The sequence below is a fragment of the Chinchilla lanigera genome, unplaced genomic scaffold, assembly GCF_000276665.1.
Source record: "Chinchilla lanigera isolate Chin_1 unplaced genomic scaffold, ChiLan1.0 scaffold00037, whole genome shotgun sequence".
In the NCBI taxonomy this organism is placed as follows: domain Eukaryota; kingdom Metazoa; phylum Chordata; class Mammalia; order Rodentia; family Chinchillidae; genus Chinchilla; species Chinchilla lanigera.
Window position 1 is genome coordinate 3,172,007 of NW_004955438.1, and position 23,523 is coordinate 3,195,529.

General features: G+C 37.5%; 1 protein-coding gene and 1 long non-coding RNA gene across 24 annotated transcripts in view; one reads left to right on the forward strand and one right to left on the reverse strand.

The window, feature by feature from the left end:
* Positions 1 to 23,523, forward strand: part of Nrxn3 (neurexin 3) — a 1,559,809-nt gene that overhangs the window by 1,148,144 nt on the left and 388,142 nt on the right. The gene's annotated exons all lie outside the window — the stretch shown is intronic.
* On the reverse strand, positions 1,558 to 10,070 carry LOC106149169. The gene is made up of 3 exons (XR_001235162.1): positions 9,657 to 10,070; positions 9,265 to 9,412; positions 1,558 to 1,641 (listed from the first exon to the last, which is right to left on the reverse strand). It is a non-coding gene; the product is annotated as an uncharacterized LOC106149169 (long non-coding RNA).

Sequence of the window (23,523 nt, forward strand, 5' to 3'; positions counted from 1 at the left end):
ATGATAGCGTGGTGTTTGTCTTTTGCTTGTCTACTTCATTTCACTTAGCATAATGCCCTACAGGTTCATTCATGTTATTACAAATGACAAGATAATCATTTTTTAAAAAATTGAATAGCATTTCATTTTGTATGTGTGTGTGAATCACATGTTCTTTATCCATTGATTCATGAATTGATGTTCGGGTTGAGTCCATCTATTGGCTATTGTGAACACAGGAATACTGTTATCTCCTTAAGATGTCTTTATAACTTTTGGATACATACCAAAAGTACAATTGTTGGGTTATATTGTTATTTTCTTAATGAACTCACATGTACATTGATATGTGTGTGCAGGTACACACATCACGTTTTCATGGGAATAGTCCATATAACCACACTTTAAAGACACAACTTTAATCTTAGCATTTAACTGATTTATCTAATCTCTGTGCACTTTAAAGTGCCCATTATTGTATCTCCAAAGATACTGCTACTGAAAGCATGGTCCCTAGACCATCTACAGTGATGGCAAACCTTTTAGAACTTTCAGTGATAACAAACACCCTTCTTTAGCCCATGTGCCATAGGTTTGCCACCACTTATCTAAGAGCTTATTAAAAATGCAGAACCAGAAGTCTCTCACTAAATATACAGAACCCGAATCTGCACCGAACAGATCTCTTGATGACTCATAAATATGGGAAAAGTTGAGAACATGGTTCTGATAGCTTCATTTCTTTGTGCTTGTGATGATTAGCTGCAGTGGGGGTAAACGTATCTAAATCACTTTAATTTTAAAAGGAAAGTACACCTCGGTATCCAACTTTAAAGTTAAATGTGAATAGAACCACATGTCTTTATTTTGAATGGTTCCAGAGGTAATTCTGATATACATGACATACAACAATATGTGCCACCAAGGGTCTCAGAATTATTTTTCTGTGATTTTTTTTGGTTAAAAGCCCTGACAACCACCTCTTGCTGCCAGGTCAACAGAGATTATCTAATGTGATATACTAGTTTTCACCACCCTGACCAGTATTGCACCATTTTCATAGGGTTGTTAAGGGTAAATATTCTCATACGTGCTCACAGTTGACTTAAGCTCTTGTAATGTTTCCTAAATATATAGAAATACAAAATGACATATAAATGCTCTAGGGTTATAGTTCTTATACAACTAAAAATCTTTACACATTTATAAGTGATATACAAACACCATGTGAACTGGAAAGACTCTTAATGTGGTATACCGTATTTTTCTGAAACTAAATTTCCATTTGCAATGTGACTAGAACACGAATACCATGATGTAAATTCTTTGGAGTTTAGCACATTTTACTGTTATTTATCTCTGATTTCTCAGTTTCCTAACTATCTGTGTTTGAACCCTTGTAAAAACTTTATAATCACAGTTCAGATCATCATTTTCTACCTCCACTTCATACAAATAAACCCAGTATATGTTTTTCTTACCCAGTCTCTCTTTCATGTAAATTTCATCAATTAAAGTGGTAGTTCTTGTCAGTGTGATTGTAAGTATAAATTTAATGACAACATTACACAAAAATTTCTGGTTGTATCTTGTTACATTACACAACAACTTCTTGTAGTATTCAGTTGGGAGGTCATCAAGCAGAATATACTCCATCATGTACTAGAAGAAAACAAATTGGAAACAATAGCAAGATGACTCCAGACACCTAGGAATATTTCCACATTTCCTGTTTGCAGTGCAAGGCAATAGAGAACAGAACTTACAGACAGGGCCTTGAAGACAGAGAGCTCTAGAATCTATTTCTGGAAGTTCTACTTACCAGATGCATCTCTTTTGGGAAACTTTCTTAGCTTCTGTGTATATTGGGGGTGGTTATTATCTGTTTCATAGACCTGGGATGGATCTGAGATTCAAGGGAGGCCCTCAGCACCTTGCAAGCATTTGTCAGTAGCTATTTTAAATGCTGTGATAATTATTATAATTGCTATTTTTATTATACATCTGAATACTAAATTTTATGAATTAAATATGCTATATCTTTCTCCCATTTGTTTTATCAGCTTCATTGCATTTTTGAGATGGTTTTCTTTTCTTTTTTTTCTCTACAATCACATCTTGCTTGAGGAAACTGATTGTAACAGAGACTAAAAGTATTTACACAATTATTACTTATACTTCTCCTCTTGCTGCTATTATGGTTGTAGCTGCCTCCTGAAGTGCTACTGTTTCCGCAGCTTCTAGAGATTGCTTAGACAATTCATTTTTTTATAGTGGGACCAATCTAGTGGGGGGTTGCTCAGAGTGGCAATATCCTGGGGCTGAGTACTGCTAGGATAATGGTGTGTTCATTAATTACCCTTTGTCTTTTTCAATTTTGTTATTAAAACTTATCATACATTGCACATGAAGAGGCTAGCACAAAATGCAGAAAGTACACTATTTTATGTGGCTAACAACATCTTCCTATGATTATTCAACTCAGAATTGAAAGATTGCATCCCCATGCTAGAAAATGAATTCTTCCGATTCTCTGAGATGATATGTTAGGAAAAGATGTTTTGTTTTGTTTCTGTCTAAGTGGAGATTCCATTGACAGCTAGATTCAGAAGATCTGTCTAAAACACAGGAAATAAATGGAGGGAGGGAGAGGGAGAGAACTGGGGGAGAGAGAGAGAGAGAGAGAGAGAGAGAGAGAGAGAGAGAAAGAACCAAACAAAACACTGAGCAAAAAGGCAGTTTATAAGTTAAACTGAGATTTTTAAAATTCCCCAAACTAAATTCACTCGGGGATGAGGGTATAGCTCAGCAGCACAAGCGCCTGCCTGGCAAGAGCAAGGTCCTGAGTTTGATTCCTGGTACCAAAAAAAATAAAAGGACAAAACTAAATTCACTCATGTGTTCTGCGTTTGTGCATCTTTGACATATATGCAAGGCACTGTGCCAATGCAGAAGTACATTAGGATGCATGGCTTGTGCTCCAGTGGCTCAGTCATTATGCAATCTAGTGCTGTACTATAGGAGAGGGGCACTGACCTATGCCTTCTGTAACTGTAAGTCTTTAATCACCTTTTACATTCTTTAAGTAGTCTGTAATTTCAGGTCAGATGTACAATGACAGAACCGCATTTGAGCTGACAGTTGGGCTTATGTGTGAGGCAACTTGAAATAACTCTCACAAGGTGGTTTCACTTCAATAAAGAGTTAAAGATGCCTTGGAGATTAAATCTGTGGGCAATGAATACTCACGCACACTCACTAACACAGTGTTTTTTAGACAAAAGAGTGGAGTTAGAACGGATAGGAACATTTGTCTAACAGTCACTTCAACAAAGATTTAACTCCAAATGACTTAGATGACAGAGAAGCCTCAGTATCAGCATCTATCCCTGAACACAGTGCCTTGGACACAGAGGGCAGCGAGGCCAAGAGTGTACAAACCAGCTCTCCCAAAATCACAGCAAGAAGTGTGTACTTATAAGCTAAGAGGTTCATGGCCATCACAGAAGAGCCTGGTAATAATAGAAGCCAAACAATCAAGAATGCTCAAGACTAAGCTGCAGATTACGAATGCAGAGTGCCTGAAATGCCCCAAGATAATGAACTGAAGCATGCAGACACACAGGATCCAGGACTCACCCAAGGAAGTGAAATCAGGTGCTAGAGACCAGTCTCTGACTTCTTCCCCATTATATTCTGGGGATGTGGCACTGTAGGCTCTGAAGAGTTTGCTGTACATAAAAAGCAGCTGGGAGTGGAGCAGTTCAAGATTTTTAGAGCAGAGATGAGGTAGATGTTCCTGCTCATTCCACGTAAGAGAGAGTGGAGTTGTGGAAAGGGCTTAGCTTTGAGGGAAATACCAGATTGAAATCTGGAACTTATTGTATGACTAGATTATTTACCTACTAGTATCCGCCTGTCACTTGTTAAATAGTTATAAAAATAGACATAATGATGATAAGAAAAATAGACATAATGATAATAAGAATAATTTATGAGGACTAAATGAATATATAAACTGACAGCACAGTGCCAGACATTTAGAAATGCTCGCTAATATCCTGGGAGAAGATCTCTTGTTGATTGTCTTAGGCCTTTGTACCTTTCCATTTATAATCTGAAATCATATGGTCAGGGTGAAGAGCTGGTGCAATAGCTCAAAAGGAAAGTGCTAAATTTAAAACTCAAAATAATCTCAATAAGAAGGAAGAATGATCCTAAAATTAAATGGATAGAGTGTAACATGGTTACATAAAACCATGCCTTTTGCTCTAAAAATGGTTATTACCTTAATTCTGAGCAGAAGAACTCTCATTTAAATATTTATTTGTGGAGTTAAAAATGTACAGACCTAAGAATTTTTTAAATTATAAGGGGCATCAGTGCAAAAATTGTGCTATAGTCACTTAGGTGTTAGATAACCTAGCTTCTACCTTTGTTAAATGTCGTCAGACGTCTTGCTGTGTACCTTCTGCTGCCATATTTTAAGACAGTGGAGAGAGACACAGAGAGAGAGAGAGAGACAGGGAGAGAGAGAGAGAGATCCAGCATGACTCAGTCTGTTATCTGAACTGAAATCTCAGTTCAATTCATGCTCTATGACTTCTTTGGTGAAGTCAGAAATCTAAGTGAAACAGCGAGGGTGGAAGATCCTACCCAGTTTGAACTAAGGATTAGAAATACAAGTAAATAGCTCAGCACAGTGCCTGGCTCAGAACTGGGAACTGTTATTACTCACAGGAAAGAGTAGCGAGAAGTGACAGCTGTAAGACGAGGAGTTGCAGAAACTTGAATATTCTGCCTGTATAAGGAAAGCTTAATAGGGTTATAACAATGGCAACCAACAGCTTACATGACTATTATGTATAAAAGTGATTCTGATTAATTAGCCTTACTCTAGAAGAAGGTACCAGGACCATGGATAAAAATTATATGAAGATATATTTGAACTCCTTATTAGGAATAATTTTCTATTTGTAAGTACTCTAGTTATTAGAATACAATCACTAGAAGGCAGGGAGTTCTCTAACAATAACAGTAATAATAGTACTGGTAATTGAAAACAAAAATACCTCAGGTTATTCTGGTTATAGTTTTTAAGTACTCTGTATCCTTTTTAGTTCTCACAAAATTCTTGCAAAGTAGGTGTAATTATATCCCTACTCATTCTACTGATGAGGAAACTTAAAGCACAGAGAGATTAAGGACATTTTCAAGACCATATAATTTAGAAGGGCTGAACTGAGATTCAACTTAAGTGATCTGATCTTTTTTCTGGTACAGGAGGTACCTGAAATACACAGGGAAAAACTGACTGATTATACACAATGATAATAGCCAGGAGATTCCTTCACTGAATTAGGGTGTTGTTCAGATGATTGAACTCATTTTAGTTCAACTTAAGGGTTTATAATTTTATAGACATAAAGCAAGCAAAACAGGCTTAATAGCGAAAATTTTTAAAAAGGCACAAATTAACATTATTTTCTCAGCACAGATAGACTAAGGTGTTTACCTAGATCCTATTTATGTGTGCTTTGTGCTCAGTTATAAAGGAATGCACATCTCTTTGTCTGCTCAGTGTACTATGGAAGAATTACTTTTGTGTGGTAGCAGAGCCAACAGCAGCCAGGAGAGACTAGTGAACCTTTGTAAGAGAAAAAAGGGGACATCAACTCAGTGAACAAATAGCAACCGAATGCCTTCTCTGTGCTGAGAACTGACAATCACTGTGAAACAAAGCACTCAGCAATCGTTATAATTTCTAGATATTTAGAGACCCTAAGGGCCTTTAGGCTTTTCATGAACTTTATGCAGCTGCATTTCTCAGACTCTTAGGGAAATGATAAATTATGCCCAAGTTTTCAAAGGAGGTATACATAATATTTTCTAAATATTTTATACAATTTGGATAATTAAACTTTGGGTGCTAAAAAAGATATTGTTTAATGCAGTTCAGGCCAGCTGAATCCCTGGTAATGCAAACATAGGTCTCCCTACATTAGAAGTGTTTAATAACTTCAATCAAAAGTTTTTGATCTGGAAATTTGGAGTTCTGCTTCAGATACAATATATGACAAACTTCCTTCTACAGACCTCACTTTTCATATCTATAAAGTATGGCGATTGTACTAAACTTTATTTCCTTAAGTGTTGAGCATTTCCTATTTCTTTTATTTCTGTAATTATGCTTGCTTTCATCATGTGGATACCAGATGGCAAAATGCCCTGGTAGTGTGTGCAGAACCCAAATTGATTCTGGGAAAATGGGGCATTAACAATGCCTAAGGAATAAGAGCAGAAGTGAGCAGAAGCCTCTAGGTCTTGTTTCTATTTCTGTTGGCTATAAAGTGTAAGCACAATACAGTGTTAGGAGATATCACCTTTTTAATATTAGATATTAAAGTCACCTTACGAAACCCACCCAGACTGCTCTGTGGTGAGAGTTCTTTAATGTTACAAGGATGAGGCAGGTGCAGCATGGTATAACGGGCTTAATTTGCTCCCTCATTTTTAATTTCTATCAATCATCCAAAGAGTTAAGTGTTATCTCTTGGTCAATTCTTCATGAATATGGTTTATTCTCTGGGCATGTTCATATGCTTGCATGAATGAGAGGACTGGCACTGTATTCAATACAGACTAGTAGTGGTAAGAACTATTCTGTATACTACTGATGTGCTATCAGACTTCTCCATGAGGACTTCACATCCTTTTCTTTTCTAGTCTTTCTTTTACCATTTCAAAGTTACATATCCAGTGAGGTTACTTGTCCATAGTGTCTTGACAAAGCCTGTCTGTCCATCTGACGCTTTCAAGTTGAGTAGTGTGTAGGGCTTTTGATGCTCACCATCTCAATTTGCTTTTGATTCAATCTCCTTCTTCAGAAATCTTCCCTTAGCAGTTAGAAGGTTAAAGACAATTTAACAGGGATCGAGGGATATTCCCCACTCATTTCGGTGTTATAGAACCTCATAAAAATCTGGCCTTTGGTGGAAATAGATTTGAGAAGTCTCAGAGTAGATTTTCTTCCTAAAGCTCAAATCTGAAAAAAACCAAAAAGTTGTATAGATGGGAGTAAGAAAGTGAGAGGAATCACTTTCTAGACTGAGCATTAGTTTCTAATGCATCATTACACATTCTTAATCTTAAAGATTGTGTTAGCTTATGTTTTTCAAACAAAACAGAACAGAAAGGAGCTTTTGCATGAATTCCTTCAGCCAGTGAGCTCCAGCTCTTAGGGAACACTTAAAGCCTGTGGCTTTCCAGGAGACTTGGGTTGCAGAGTCTTGGTCATAGCCAGGGAGTAAAATGTCCTTCATCCAGTTTAATAGTCTGCCATATACAACAAACAAAGAGGCTATGCCCGGCTGTCACATGTGGACTCGAAACCATGTAACAAATTTACTGTAGAAGTAGAAATAGTCTTTCAATTTTTCTTCTTGGCTGCTGCCTTTTCTCTGATTATCTGTCTCCTTTTACTGTCCTTCCACTCTCCATCCTTGTACCAACCCACTGGGAATACCTGAGGTCATTGTTCTGCTAATATGATGATTCTTGAGACTAACAATTCTCTAGTGAGATTCCATCCTCAAAAAGGAATTTTCAAACGGCTAGAAGACTAGATGATGTTTAGAACTAGTCCTTTAATGGTTAACTTGATAGTGTGGAGCTTAGATATTCTTCTTTCTGCATGAAGAGAAAAGTCTGAATGTGTATTGCATTAGAAAACTATCCCACCGGTCCTTCTCGAGTGTTCATAGAAAGGTAGGGGTGTCTGCTGTTTTCCTCACCTCAGAATCATGCCAAATGAACAGGAGTGTTTGCTGGTAGGTTCCATTTCACAATAAACCATATTCATGCGAGATGGCTAGTGTGTGGTAAATGTTGAATGAACAGGCTGGTACTAGAGATAGACCATTAGCTCAGAGGAGACAGATACACTGCCCTTCTACTAGCTCTAAAATATTCTCTTTCAGCATAAACATGAAGTCAGAGTGAAGCTAACCAAAGTACAAACAACATCACAGCATATTCACTGGATCCTTCTGATGGGAAGACTGTAGGTAGCAATTTGTTTTAACGATTGATTTCACTAACGTTGAGTCACAATTCACTCTTCTTGACATTGGCATAAGATCTCCATGCACTGAAGATGAATTCATTGGAATCAAAGTGATTGCATAGGAAATTCAATGAAAATTATCCTGTTCTTAAAAGACAGGCTTATTTTCTTTTCAGATTATGGAATTGCTTGCAAAATGTTATGAATTTATTTATTTTGGTGGGATGGGGTTTCACTGTGTAAGTAGTTCAGGCTGACCTTGAAATCACTATGTAGCCCAGCTGGGCCTCAAACTCATGTCGATCCTCCTCCCTCAGCATCCTGAGCGCGGGAATTATAAGCATGTGCCACCATGCCCAGTGTGTAAAACGTAATAAAAACACCAGATGCACATAAACATGATAGGGACTATAGAAGATCATTAACCAATGCAGATGAATCAATGCATATACAAATTAAAACACATTTGAACTCCTCAAAGTCATGGCTCAGTGGCTATGTGTGGATGCATGCAACCTTAAATTTCATTTTCCAGTCTCTGTGATAGTAGATTATGGGATTCAAGAAAGAAAAAAGGGAGGAGACAATAATAACCATGCATGGTATTTACAAAGTGTTTGCTCTTAGTAATACCACTTTTCTAAGTAAGGGTAGCATTTCCCACATAGTCAATCACTTAAAACTCATAGTAAATGCCTGAAATACATTATACTATTTTATATCCCACAGAAATTCATGTAACTTGAGTAAGATCAAAAATTATTAGAAAGACACTTAGGAATTGAATCCGGATGTTCCTAAATTCTAAAGCCAAGCTCTTCCTAGCTGACTTCCTGCCATGTTTTCAGAGCCATTCCCTTGTGATGATACCACCGAACTCAGGGTGGAGATTTCCCCAGCAGCATCTTTCTCTGCAAAGTAATTATTCTTTTACTTCCTCTTCCTAAATATTTTTGGGATTACTCAGGTAACAGTTTGTATTTGGAAAGAGACAAATAAAAACACTGAAGCAGGCAGAACGCTCGCCTTATTTTTCTTTCTCCACTTCTCCTTCATGATGAGCATCATTATGTGGATAATTTCACTTCAAGAGCGGAGTGACTGATTGGCACTGAATGACTGATGTTTATTTATATGGATCTGGCTTGCATGGGAAGATGCAAAGTGGATTTGAAAACGTTAGAATCCCCCAGGAGACTTGGTAAATACATCCAGCTTACCTGCAATGTGGAACAATTTTGTTTTCCAGAGATAATGGAGGAAACATAGCTTCGGAAACAACCTTCCACATACTCAGTTCTTATACACTTGGCTTTAAGTCCGAGTTACTGGATCTTTGGGACTTTTTAAATCACCTTTGATTGATTTCTGTAAAGTATAATCAATAATACTTAAAACAATAGTAATACTTTATATTGAATATATATATATATCACAGTTAAATATAGTGCTATATAACAATCAGGAATGGTACATAATCTTTTGAATTGTTGAAAACATTCAAAGAACTAAATTGTACAAGGTGCTAGCTGGATGCTTGGCATGTAACAAATGTTCAATAAATCCAGTTTGTAGTATTTTATGAAAGTGATTAAAAATATTATTTATGTACCTCCTTTTGCCGTGAGGAGAATCAGGTTGGGTTGTTGGAAAATCTGCAGTATCTCTGTTTTAGCCTTGCTGTGACTCCTGGGGTGTGTCTATGTTGATCACATCTGCTTTTTTCTTCCTATTAGTCATAGATTCATAATAACAATGAGCTATTCTTTTAAAAAGCTTTAGTGCTTTTACAGTACCTCATTTAATTGTCCAAATAATCTTAAGAATTAGAGAATATTATTCCTATTTATACAAATGAGAAATTCAGCAATCAGAAAGTAAATAGAAAGTCATCTCATTAGTACCCAGAAAATCACAGCACTAATCCAGGTCTTCTTTCAAGTACTGCAGTTCTACAAAAAAAGAAAGAAAAAAGAAAAGAAAAGAAGAGAACAGACAAGAAAAGAAAGGAAAAGAGAAGAAAGGAAAGGAAAGGAAGGAAAAGAAAGAAAAGAGGAGAGACGAAAAGAATGGAATATAAAAGAAAAGAAAAAGATTTTGAGACCACATGGAACAAACTGCAACCTATTTTACAGCTCATGATGCTGTAGTTCCAAGGGAAAAAAAAAATGATTCTTAAGGGTTACGTAGCAAGTGTAAGGCTAAGGTGACACTAGGTCTCAGGTCTGTATTACTAGTTTAGGATGCTTTCATCATTCCCAGATTATTTGTGTCTTTGGTAGAATTTACGTGTCATATAGAAGAGGTATGCAAAGAGAAACAGGTCGGGAGGAAAGACAGATAGAGATGTGGGGTCAGAAGTGAAAAGAGAGCATGGATATGGGGGAGAGAAAAACGAGTGAATTCACATACAAAAGCTAGATTAAGAGCAGGTGTCGGGGAAGTTTGAGTAGAAAACCAGAACTTTCCGTTCTTGCACTCATTTCTGCCTGCGGAAGCGGCAGAAATAACCAGTGATTCACCAGTGATGCATTTGTCCCAATCCCATTCCATCCCCATGCAGACACTAGTGATTGCAGTAGACGAAGCAGACATTAGGGGATGACAACCCCTCTGATCTCCTCAGGGTTGACTGTGGCCCCACCATCACCACCTCTAGCAGCCCTCTCTATCTCAATCTGCCTTAAACTCACAGGTCTACAAGGCCTAGGTATCAGTGAGTGGCCTCTTTGGTTCCTCAGAAAATTCTACGTAGGAATTGTCTCCCACGGAGACATTCTCTTTTTTTTACCATTTGTTCACAGAAAGGCAGACGGCTGCCCCCAGGCACAATCATCAGGCCCATCAGAACCAAACTATATTTTCTCAGTGGCTGTCCATAGAGTGTGCATAAGATTATTATTGTTTGCCAATGCTCTATTGATCTTGGCTTTGTGAAGCTCAAAGTCTGTTTATAGCCACCGATAAAAATGAACGACCACTTCTTTTACTGAAGGTTAACGTGGTGTGTTTATTTAATTGAATGGAAATAGTTTTGTGTTTTCCAAATGTCATTGTTAATAAATTTTCAAGGGATCCTCTGAGACTGGTGTGGAGAGGCTGAGGAGAAGAAAGTGGGTATGGGGGTGGGGTTGTTGGGACACGGAGTGGCTGGAGGCGAGAGATAAAAGACAGACTCATGGGTATAATACTAGAATAACTTCCCTATTTAGAAGAGCTATAAAAATATCCCTACTCTATATGAGTGCTGTTTTTTCAACTTGTCAGTAAACATTCTCCCCTGAGTGTTTTATTCTTCTACTGGCCTCTGTCTTTGTTCTGTTGGCTTTCTCAAAAAATGCTTAAAAGTGACACTGAGCATTTTAGTATATGTAGTCTGAGTTTGGGGGTTTAATATTTTTCACTATTCTTTGGCTACTTCTTTCTCTTCTATAGGAGATTTGACATAAATGGCTAGAATTTGGAGTCCTCTTGGATAGAGGCAGACACGGGCAACCCCATTGACCTGATTTTTAGGAGATAGGTGTTACTGCCTGGAGGGAAGATAGAAACAGCCTTTCCTGGAGCAGTTAGAAAAGCTGGAAATAGTTTCAGAAACTGTGAAACTCGGCTTAGTTTTTCAGTATACTAGGTAAAAAGCAGAGACTCCAGCAAACCCTTTGAATGTTCTAAATAAATATATCAGAATGATTCACTAGATTATTTTTCATTTCTGTTTTTAAGTTTTGCTCTTCCCATCTGTCCCAGACTCCTTAGCAGGATAAAGAAAGCACCAGTGAAGCATGCCTGTGAATGAATGGTGATCCAAAAAACAAAAAGTTGTAATTTCAAAGCAGCCATTTATCTATTCAAGAAATCACCAAGTTTCTCTGTGGGACCACCTCTGCACTGGGATTATCCAAATAATCCAGGATCCCACACTCTGTGTGTGTAGGTGTGTGCGTGCACATGCATGAGAGTGCACATGCATGTTGGTGGGGTGAATGCATATGCAAATATTTAACAATATTATGCAAGTATTGTGTACCCTAAACATACATGAATATGTGGCTTCAAGCAAGACGCTAATGGAGATATATCTCTGTTCCCTTCTCTCCCAAATCTAGCCTTGATTAAAATCTGATTTCAGACCCATATTTTTTTTTTTAACTTTTTGATCAGGTTCTTTCAAGAGCACATCAGAAAATACAAAGTTGTCGAGCACTTTATTTGAGAAAAAGTTACTTCTAAAAATACTTGGGATCTCTAGTCATTCTTTTTTCTTGACTTTTATTTTTTTTTTATTTTAAAAATTAAAAAAACTAACAAAGCAACCAAGACAAAATCAAAACAACAAAAATGATACATGACCTCAAAATAAAATGATAGGAATTTATAATGGTGGCTACATTACATACTGTTATCTTCAAGGAAGTTGCTCAGTCCACCAAACATAAGAATGGAAGCTTGGTCAAAAAATCAAAGACAGTAACAAGTAATAAATGAAAAAAAAACAATGTTGGTATGAAGTCAATTAAGGACAAGAGTTGGAACTGTGTAACTTTTTCCTTTAAGTAATGTAAAAATGTGAAAAATGACAACTAAGCAAACCTGAGGATTAAAATCACAAGATGATTTTCCTTAGTGTGAATTAAGTACCTGAAAATCTTCTTAGTTATGAATTTGAAACATATCTCTAAAAGCCTGTATTAAGAATAATACAGTAGAAATGAATAAGAATTGGGAGACAGATGTGTTCTTGAAGAAAGTGCAGAATATTACTCTTTATCAATTAATTTTTACTCTTTATGAGCAGACTATTAAAGCCTGAGGAGGAAAGTGAGTGTTTAGTGATCTCTAGGAAGATGTGGCTGATATTAAAATAAATTAGCACTGTGCATTGTGGGGCCCCTGCTGGTTGAACTCCCCCTGGCTGTTCTCTTTAATACCACGTACAACCTAGTTAGCGGTGGCCTGAAATCACAGGATTTGATTTTCTTCTTTCAAAGTTAGGCAAACACAGATATACACACTCTGTATGTCTAAGATGCTAGACACTGACTCTTAAAAATTGATTTGAGCTTGATGCAGGTCCAGGGGCTGATCTCTCTATAGATAGGCTGGCCTACTTTTCCTATTCAACAGTAGGACTGCTTTTCTGGCTCGTATTATCTGACAAAACAACAGTGAGGCATTATGATTAGGAGCACTGCCTCTGGAGTGAGGTTTCTCCAGGTCGCAATCATTTGATGGTCTTGGCCAAATTTCTTAACTCATTTCAGCATTAGTTTCCTCAGCCATAAAGTATAAGGCACAAGAGTTCTTGATATGATCCTTTGAAAGGTAAAATGGAAACCACCCAACACAACACCTAGCACAGAATACGATTTTGTAAATCTTAGCTGTTATTATCAGGCTAGTTATTTCAATAGTCATTTGCTCGAATTGCATGTGCCTGGAGTTGCCATTTTGATGGGCAAATGATAGCAGCAAATGGATCCTAAGCCCTTTGTGGATGTGTGTACATAGGGCTTACAATCATTGGCTTACGTCCCAACCGGAACAGATCCATCATCATCATCATCATCATCTGGTCATTCACAAGAAATGAACAGAAAACTCTTGTAAAAGTCAATCAGTATGTAAGGAAAATTTATTTTCAACACTTTTCACCTAACGGACAATTAGCCCTGTATCTTTGATGGGGGGAGGGGACTCAACCACATACACAGTGCAAGAGTCAATGAAGACAAATTCTAGTCTCCTGTGTCTGGACTGATATTTGAAGCTGCCTTTGTGAAGCTTCCAGGTCTCTTGAAGATGAGGTATAACATGCGAGCGAGAATTTTGCTTCTCTGCAGTCTACAGTCCAGGCATCTAAAAGGTGATTACACAGTCATTGTATCATGGTAGACTTCTCACTTCTTGGAGAAAGATTTGCTTGCCAAAAACATCAAGAGGCTTAGTAGTTACACACTGGATTATTGCATCTGAGTTTCTTGTGGGACTAGCCCAGACCCAAAGTGATAGGTTGGCCTGCACTGTGGCAGGCAAAAGAGAAGCTAATCAGTCATAAAGATCATCTACCATATTTCTTTCTATTTTCATCTAATCCTTGCTTCTTCACTTGTTGTCTGTATGTTCTTAGCACAGAAAACTCACCAGTAGTACTTGGTTCTATTGGTTGAAGAATTCTCTGCTCTCTTCAAGGGAAAGTACTTCAGGTAACTTGTAACTGTGCCCATTGAGAGTCCTTGATGTTTGAAGTACATTGTGAGTCTTTGAAATTATGGCCCAAGAGAAAATGATGTAGAGATAAATTTTGCTTTTTACTAATCAGCTCATCTCTCTCTTGCTGTTCTTTCACTTATAACTATTTACCAATACATAGCTCTTGATCTTTTTGGGAGTCTGTGAAATTTCGTTGCCATCATGTGTCAGGTATGTTAATCAACAAGCACAGATTGTCTTCCCCAAATTATGGCCATTTTGCCCTGTGACCTTCTATCATGGAGTATACATGCAGAACTCACTGACTTGTCCCCGTGGCACCGGAGCTGCTATGCACCATGGCTTCTGGCTCCCAACCCCTTTTGCAGAGCCAGAGCTAAATGTCTAAAGGAACGGATGACTTCAGTTTTTGTTAGCAACATACAAACTAAAGAAGAGACATTTTTTTTTAAAAAAAATATTGCTATCTTGCAAATGAAAGAACTAAGGTTTCTACCTGTGAGCAGCAAGTTTCAGAAAAGAATGCCTGGAATTGGCCCTCACCCATGCATTTGCAAATTTGTATGGCCTTCTGAGAATGGATTAGGTATAGAACTACCCTTCAACAGAGAAGGGACCATCGATGACACTTTCCACTCTTCCTTTCCTTCAACTACTTTTTGCTAAAAAGTCAAAATTTTGGAATCTGTCATAGAAAGAATATTGATATTTAACTTTAAATGACTAAAATAGAATGCTTAAAAAGTTATTTATATGTTTAATATACTGTTCTACATTTAGCAATCATCAGATAAAAATTAATAAAAATTTTTATATCTATAATGACCTTCAAATAACCATAGATAGATCAAGAATAAAATTGATAACAACAGTTTATATCAGGCATGAAACCCAAAAATCAACTTTAAAAGAAATAACTGTAAAATTCTATATTTGAGTTATATACATCAACTCTGCAAGTACTAGATATAGGGGATCTGAGTTAACAGAACTTTATAAAAAACAAAATCTGAAAGTTAATTATCTATAAGTTTGTAATGAGCTAACTCTTCTTAAAAATAAACAGAAAAAAGGAACAAAACTATGTAGCCTTCAACTTTGCTAATAGATTTCTAATCTATTCCTAAATTCTGTTGACTCTCCATCTGAAATGTGTCGTCTTCCCCCCTTAATTTTCCTTTCAATGATCTTGTCACAGACCTAATTAACCTTTACCTGACAGTAGCTTATTAATGGTATCCTTGCTTCTTTTCTTCCCACACCAATTTGTCCTCTGCATACTGCCAAAGTTATCATTGATAAAGTGGTTCTGATCACATCATTCCCAGGTAAGCAAGCCTCCCCTTTTTCTCTGTGATTACTGGATTGATTATTCCCTGCAGGCTCTTCTCTGTAATATCTCATCTCTACGAATTTCTTTTTATTTTTGTAGATGGTGCATGTGATTTCTTAAAGATGTGCCACTAACTCATTTGTCTTGGACCACAGCATTCTGAAATTGCTATGTATTTTCAAATTTCCATACCTTTGTTCAATATCTTCTTTTTTAACAATTGTCTTTCCCATTTTATCTTTTTGCTTGTGACTCATGGGGATTAAATATGTTCTCTTTCAGAAAAACATTCTGATAGCTTGCTCCCCAACTCCAAGAGAAACTGATGCCTTTGTCACAGAATATAAGGTGCTACTACCTTCTGATTGACTAGGAGCATATATGTTTGTTCCTATCTTCTGTTGGCATTTTTATTAAGCAGGTTTCATGATTGTATTAAGTACTCATTTCAAAGGGTGCATTGCTTCTTACATCACCCTTTCTAATTACACACATTCTTTAGTAGTTTTGGTTAACTTCCTTAATATTCTCCAGTTCTTTGAAATTTTCCTTTTTTGTTCTTAAGAACAATGATTTAGTGATAACCTGATAAATTCTACACTGTGAACCTTTGCCTTCAGGATACACAGCTGAAGATCACGAGGCCTTTGTGTCATGATTTGAATGCCAGTCAGCTTTGTCCAACGATCTTCAGAATCCTTTGCATTGGCACATTTTACTGAGATGCAAAAACATGCAATGCTGGTTACTGGCTTTCAAACTACAGTTTATAGAAGGAAATGTGCAGAGTGAAGTTGAAGGGAGTGTCTGAAGTGTCTTACAGAGTTGTGGGTTATTCTCTGTTTGTCATTCACTTTCATCTTAATTTAAAGTCATATATTTCTTGTTACTTCTCACTTTCCCCTGGCACTTAATAATGTAGCCTTGCCAATGCAGCACCACATTATAAATTTATAGTGCAATAAATAAAAAAGTTTGGATCTCTTCTCCTTCACACTGCAGACCAAAGGAAGTTTACAAGAAGAAATGTTGGTATTCTTTGGAATGCCAGGGTTTTAGCATTGAAACATGTTGAGAAATTTCCAAATCTCCTCCTAAGGAGAATTAAAGTTTTTGTTCTTTCTGTAAAGGTGGTTTTACACACTTAGATAATCCTGAAAGGGAAATGGAGGCTCACTGAGGCACTGTGGTTGATTCAGAGCTGGATTTTAATCACAAGGTCTGCTACACGCCCATAGCACTTAAGGTTAGGAGAATAAGGAAGTATTCAAAGAATTTGTAGTGAAGGGTTTTGCCCCTCTTTTTTCATTTTTTTTTATATTTATTAAGTTTATTGGTACAACTTAAATACACATATTGATCACATCCATAATAGGGAACTTATACCTGTACATGGTATGTCTTAGATCCTCTTTTTATTCTCCCATTCTCTTCCACCCCTCACAACTCTTCTTGACCTCCTTATTTACAGAGCATTGTTTCCATTTTACCTTTTCTTCTCACTTCTTTCCTTTTCCTTTTTTCTTTTAAACTGTGGATAGTCTTTGATATGTCTTCAGGTCTGTTAGTTTAAAAAAAAAAATGTTGGTTTAAGTAAATAGCAGTGGGACCCAAACTCCCTTATTTATCATTCAGATTAAAAAACTCATATATTCTAGGTTCACATTGTATAATAACTACTAAATAATGGTACCAGGAATGAAGGAGGGATCTAAAGGAACCACAGAAATAAGATTTTAATACATGGTGCCATTTTATGTGAGAAGATACTGGTCCATTTGGATACTACTGTTTTTAGTTGTTTTTATACATGCTCACCATTTTTGGTCTAGGCAGGTTTAGCTGAAACTTCATTCAATGTAGCATAGTCCCTGCCTATTTTGAACTCTTTCAACTAACTGGTCTACCATTATCACAATAGGTAGTTTCTTTATGGAGCATGGGGTAGAACATAGGGTCTCATTTTTCAAAATAGGAAGTTTAGATCTCTGTCATTTGGAATGCTTGAAGAAAGTTCCAATGCCTTATCTTCACCCTGAACCTGCAGAATAGGATAACTGGGGCATCGTGCTCAGGAATCTGCATTTTGTAGCCTTTCCAAATACCAGATTTGCCTATAGGCTCACCTACAGCAGGTACCTCTAATCACACAAGAGCCATTTTCTGCTTAACTTGTAGACAGTAATAACTAGAAGCAATAACATTTTCTGAAACAAAGCCAGTGGCATGTGATACTGCAAAATCTCTGGCACTCGCTATCCAATATCCACATGTGCCCCACTTGGCTCTTGATTAGAAGATAAAAAATGGGTCTCAGCCAGTGCCAGCCATGAGCACAGGTGCACAATTTGGAAAAATGAGACCAGTTCTTTAAAAAAGCAAGCCAAAGTCAAAGAAGTTTAATAAAAATGTAAATCCCTTTACAACTGGCCCCATGCTTCTGTCTCTTAATGAACACCTGTCATCCACTGAATAATGACCAGGCCTCTCGGTGTGGGTCAGGCAAGCCAAAGGGCCCATGGTTGAAGACCCTGTGAGGTATTTTAAAACAAACGCTCCATCTAGCAAATAGAAATTACATACCTGGGGCAGGTATGTAATAGTGAAATTTCTTTTTTTTTTTTTTTTTTTTTTTTGGTTTTTCTCCGGTACCGGGAACCGAACTCACGACCTTGCGCTTGCCAGGCAAGCGCTTTTGCCGCTAAGCTAAATCCCCAGCCCCAATAGTGAAATTTCTTCATGAAAAATAATATGGAGATGAATTGGGGGAGTAGTTTTCATACTGTCTTGGATCAGGTTCCCTAGAAATTGACACTGAGGTAGAGACTATGGGCAGAAGTTTCCCCGAGGGTTGGGGGTGGCCTGTGCAACTGAAGGAAGGGGGCATGGCAGAAGCAGAGGGATAATTCGGACTGAGAAGTAGGTGCAGGTGAAGCCTCAGCTATTTTCACAGTGAGCTCTGGAGTTAGGTTGAATTTTCTAAGTTGACTTAAACTGAGTAAAAGGATCTAAGATTTTATCTCTTCTACTTTATCCAACTATTCAAGCATCATGGGAAGCACCTCTATTTGACTAAGGCTGGTTCCAGGCACTTGGGTATGAGCAGGGAGTAGTAAGTGTCCCTCAAAACTGGGGAAATGAGTATGCCAATCTTGGGAGAGGAATCCAATAGCACATCTATTACAACTGAATATCTGCTTCAAGGCCAGAAATGTTGGAGCTCAGAGCCACATCAGGCTTCTGATCTTCCTCAGTCGGCTGAATGCTCCCGACAGTCCACTGAAGTGATAATGTTAAGGAAGGAAATGATTAGAAGTAATTTGCTGAGGGACCAGGGTTGCATTTTGAGCTGTCAGCAAGTAATGAAGCAAGAATGTCAATCGACAGGTGAATCAAAGTCGGGGCAGAAGGAAGGGAGGAGAAAATTTACTCTAAGAAAAGCAATTGCTTTAATTGAGGCTTGTGATGAGATAAGTAGAGAAAGTTTGCAGTAGCTAGAGCTTTCTAAAAAGGAGAAAGAACTTTTTATATATGGCTGGAGTAATTAGGGCATCGAGAGTGTTGTAGGATAGACTCTCACTTGGAAAGTCCAGTATCAAAGCTACATTCACATTAACTATTATCCTTCAAATAAGAGATCCCATCTTTATATTCGCCCTAGTAATGAATACTTCCTTCTTCACTTAATTATTGATTATCAAAGGTGTAAAACTCCACGCAATAAATATATTTAATAGTTCTAAAAAGGGCTAGAGGCTGCCCTTAATTGAAACAATAGGTCATGGATATTTTACCCAATGAAATGTGCTCTGCATAGAATGACCTCTGAACATTACTTCCTTGTGTCTAAAGTAACCTACATCTCTCCCTGGTGATGCTTTCCACTGAGTAATCACTGCTCCAAAGGGTGCCTGCTATCAGCTAAACTACTGAGATTATAAGTACGTATGACACGAAAGGAGTTTTACAATAAAAAGGCCACTTATATGACTGTGTTCGGAAACTGGCAAAAGGTGCTTTTCCTCTCTCCAGTGCATAGCAGTAGTGATAGGTGGTCAAGGTTGTTGTCTTGTTCCTCTTCTTCTCCTTCTCCCCAATCCTCTTCCTGATTTCCTTTTCTATTCTTTCTGATTTGTGAAAGACACTTTTTGGGAGGGGGCTTTAAATGTCTCTCAGTGTCACTTCCGGCCATCTACAATGACAGTGCTGAAAGCTGGAATAAAGCTAGAACATCATTGTGCAGAGATCCATGGATATATATTCTAATTATAATAATTCCTGAGCTGAGTGTACTATTTCAGAATGATCACCCAGCTGCTTGTCCCCAGATTGTTTCTATTTCAATAGTGATCTCCTCTTCTTTCTCCTGCTCCTCCCACCCCTCTTCCCAATCCCCACACTTTCAGTGGCCAGGGTCTTCTCAGCGCAAATGTAAGTGATCTTGATTTCCTGTGGAAAGAAACTCATATTGTTTGTTTTTATTAGGCCTCCTAGAGGGAAAGAGGACTGAGCAAGTGTCGAATTTGGTTAGAATGTGTCCTTATTCATGAAAGTGAGGATTACAGTTATATTAAATTATTGCTGTTAATTATTAGTTGAATAAGTCTTCTCTATTCTACAAAATGAACATTTTTCAAATTTATTGTTTGCTTCCCACTCAGGAACCCCTCTATGGGTTATGCTGTCACCGTCCAGGCATTTTTGGGGTATCTTTTAACTGATCCCGTTGCTTCTTTCTGTGGCCCCCTTGTACCATCTTACTCACTTGTCAAATCAAACCTTCTAAATTGCAGCCTTGATTATGTTGGGAAAATCCATTTCTCACTTCCAGTGAACAGCAACCCATGTTGTTTAGTAAAATATAAAATGTCCTTCAGAATGTGTCTCCAGCTTACCTAGCTTGGTTTTCTTTCTTTCCTCCCCAAGTTGCCACACCCACACCTGCACTCTTTTCTGTTTGTATTTTGCTTTAAAAATTTTGAGCTGCTTACATCCTACCAGTCATGGTCCTTTACACCTCAGTGCTTCTGTGCATGTGCCTCCCACTCTCCGCAACAGTCTCCAGGATGAATAGTGACACTTCAAGAAATATCATTGCATCAATTTCAGAAACTTAATTTTCATTCTGATGAATAGCTCCCACAGTTTTCCCCAGGCTATTTTATAAGTAAGGAGGATTCACATGTTAATTCTGAACTGTGCTTTCTAAAACAAAGCTTCATCTGAGAGCCCATTAAACTTCTATTTTAAATGCCCAGACTGTCTCAGAAATTGAATTTGCAGTCTTTGCTGCAGTGTCTTCTCAGATAACAAATGTGATCATGTTAGATGATCATGTTGTTCCCTTCCCAACAATATCTAGGAGGACAGAAGAGATGCAGGGGTGTGGGGAGCATAGCAGAAGCCTTAGTGTCATTCAGAACTATGTGCCTGAGCTTGAAGTGGCTGATGGGCTGCTGGTGACCCTGAAGCAGGCAATCTGTTGCTCTCTGGAGTGACCTGAGCATGGGCAGCTTTGCGGACAGCCAAGAGAAATAAGAACCTTGAATAAGCACCTTGAACTGTAAGCACCTTGAACCTTGAACAAGCACCTTGAACTGTAAGTTTGGAAAACTGATTCCTCAATCTAGGTCTGCCATATACAATCAGGACTATCCTGGGGAAACCATTTGGCTTCTTTGAATCATGCTGTCCTCATGGAAAATGAGAGTTTAGGTTGAAATGTTCTAAAGATTTCTTTCCAATGTTACTTGCTCTATCTGTATTAAATAATGGTGGTGCATTGTACTCACCTTCTTTGGATACTGTTTTTTTTTTACCATCTTTGTGTAGCTCCACCTTCATCATGGCTTCTTTTGCCATAACTAGAAGATTTTGTTTATAGGAAAATTGTCCTGAGCTTACTGCTGTCTTTCTTCTAGTTAAAAACCTCTCAGGAAAAAGACACTCCAGAGTTCTCCTGAAGAATCAGGATACTGCTACTTTTAGAACTTTACATGAGAATATTTGCTTGTTTGACTTCTTTTTTTTCCTGCCCAGATTGCCTTGGTGGTCTGTCTGGGACTACTTCCTTATTAAGTCATTTGCATGTGAATCCTTGGCTGAAGGACGTGGACCACATCTTCTTGCCTAAATATGTATGTATGTATGTACGTATCTATCTATCTATCTATCTAATCTATCCATCTTGAGCTGTCCTGAGTAGGGTAAGTGGAAGAACACGACTTGTGTATTGAATAGTTCTTCCTACAGTGCTTCATAAAGATGGTGTCAGAGTCGTTCTGCTGAAGAAATAACTATGATAAAACTCTCTTTATTAATATATAGATTTTCTGTCACTGATATTTGCCTCCCTATGAGTACTTTAGACACATTTTAAGCAAGAATTTTATAATGTCTGTCTTTGTTTCTAAGAGTTCCCTCAACAACTAACTAGGTAGAGAAATACAAAGGGTAGAAAGAGAGAGCTGTTTTCTGCCAGCATTCTCAACTTTTTACCTCATAAACCTCTATTATTTTTATTACTATTATTTCTAATTAAATATCAATGGAATGTGAAATGGAAAATGGAATTTTAGCCAGCTCTGAAAAAGCATTTCTGAAAAAGACTGCATAGGCCATTTGTGTACATATAGAATCAAAATGTGCGAAATAATAAAGAAAGATGCTACAGTGCATCAAAGCAGGAGCTTGATGCTTCACTCCACTGGTCCCCAGCTGATCACTCCAGAAGTGCAGTTTGTTTCAAGTTGGTATCTACCATAGATGAAGCCTTTTGCACAGTTTGTACCTTGATGTTTGGCATGAGTCATGTACAATACATTTAAACAAGGCTTGGAAATAAATAGAGTGGCATTTCCCACTTGCTTCCATGCTGTTACTTTTCCTGTAAGATTCACTCTGGCTTTCTTTGTAAATCCTCAGGTTTGATTCTATGAGCTGCTGAGACATGCAGTACATTCATGCCACCCACAGCAGAGAGATTCTGTATAGTGTGTTGGATGCAGAAAGCATGTGGGTGTGCTGTGCCACTTACGTGTGATGAAACGATTCAACTGACATTGTACTCACAATATCAACTGTGCTTCTCACCAGGAATTTGACTTCTCTATTCTCACGTTATTAAATTAGGAGGTTTCAGCCAAAATTAAACATTAATAACAGTACAAATTTATTAGGATTTATGGATATATTAGCTTCTTTACTGTGGCTATTGGAAATGGAAAACCAAATCACTCACTTCCAAATGGGCACTGCAATGAGACACAGTTACAGACGGGCTTGTGTGCATCCCGGTGATGGTGTTGCAGGACCAGAACTCACTTTTAGTTTGCACTGAGCTGAGTACAATTTTCAGAAAATCAAAATCCAAACTATGTTTAGTTTCCTAGCTCCGAGTCTCTGGAGACCCTACCAGCTGAATATCATTTGTATATTTTATTTAAAGAAAAATAATAAATATGCAGGAGTGAAGTAAAAAATTGCATTGTAACTCAACCTCAGTAGCTCAGGGAATTATTTTCTTGTTCCAGACCCTCATGTTAAAATGTTGAAGTCCAATTGTGATCATTTCTATATTTTCTTCCTAGCCTGTCTTATTTCTCTTATTTTTTTAAAATGTGGAAGTAAAGATTGCACCCAGAGTATTCACACTGTTACTTTTTAATTTTTTCAACTGTGAGACTGTCTTGGTAAGTCACTAAGTTGCTCAAGCTGGCCTCAACCTTGTGTTCCTTCAATGTCAGGCTCCCAGAATGCTGGGATTATATGTGTATGCCATCATGCTTGGCTTAAAATGAATTTTAATATTATATGTCACATAATATGGACAAAAATGTAGGACTCAGTAATGATACAATACCAATAGTAATAATAATCACTAATCCATACATAATCACAGAATTATCTTCCAAACTCATTCAGATCTTTGTAAATT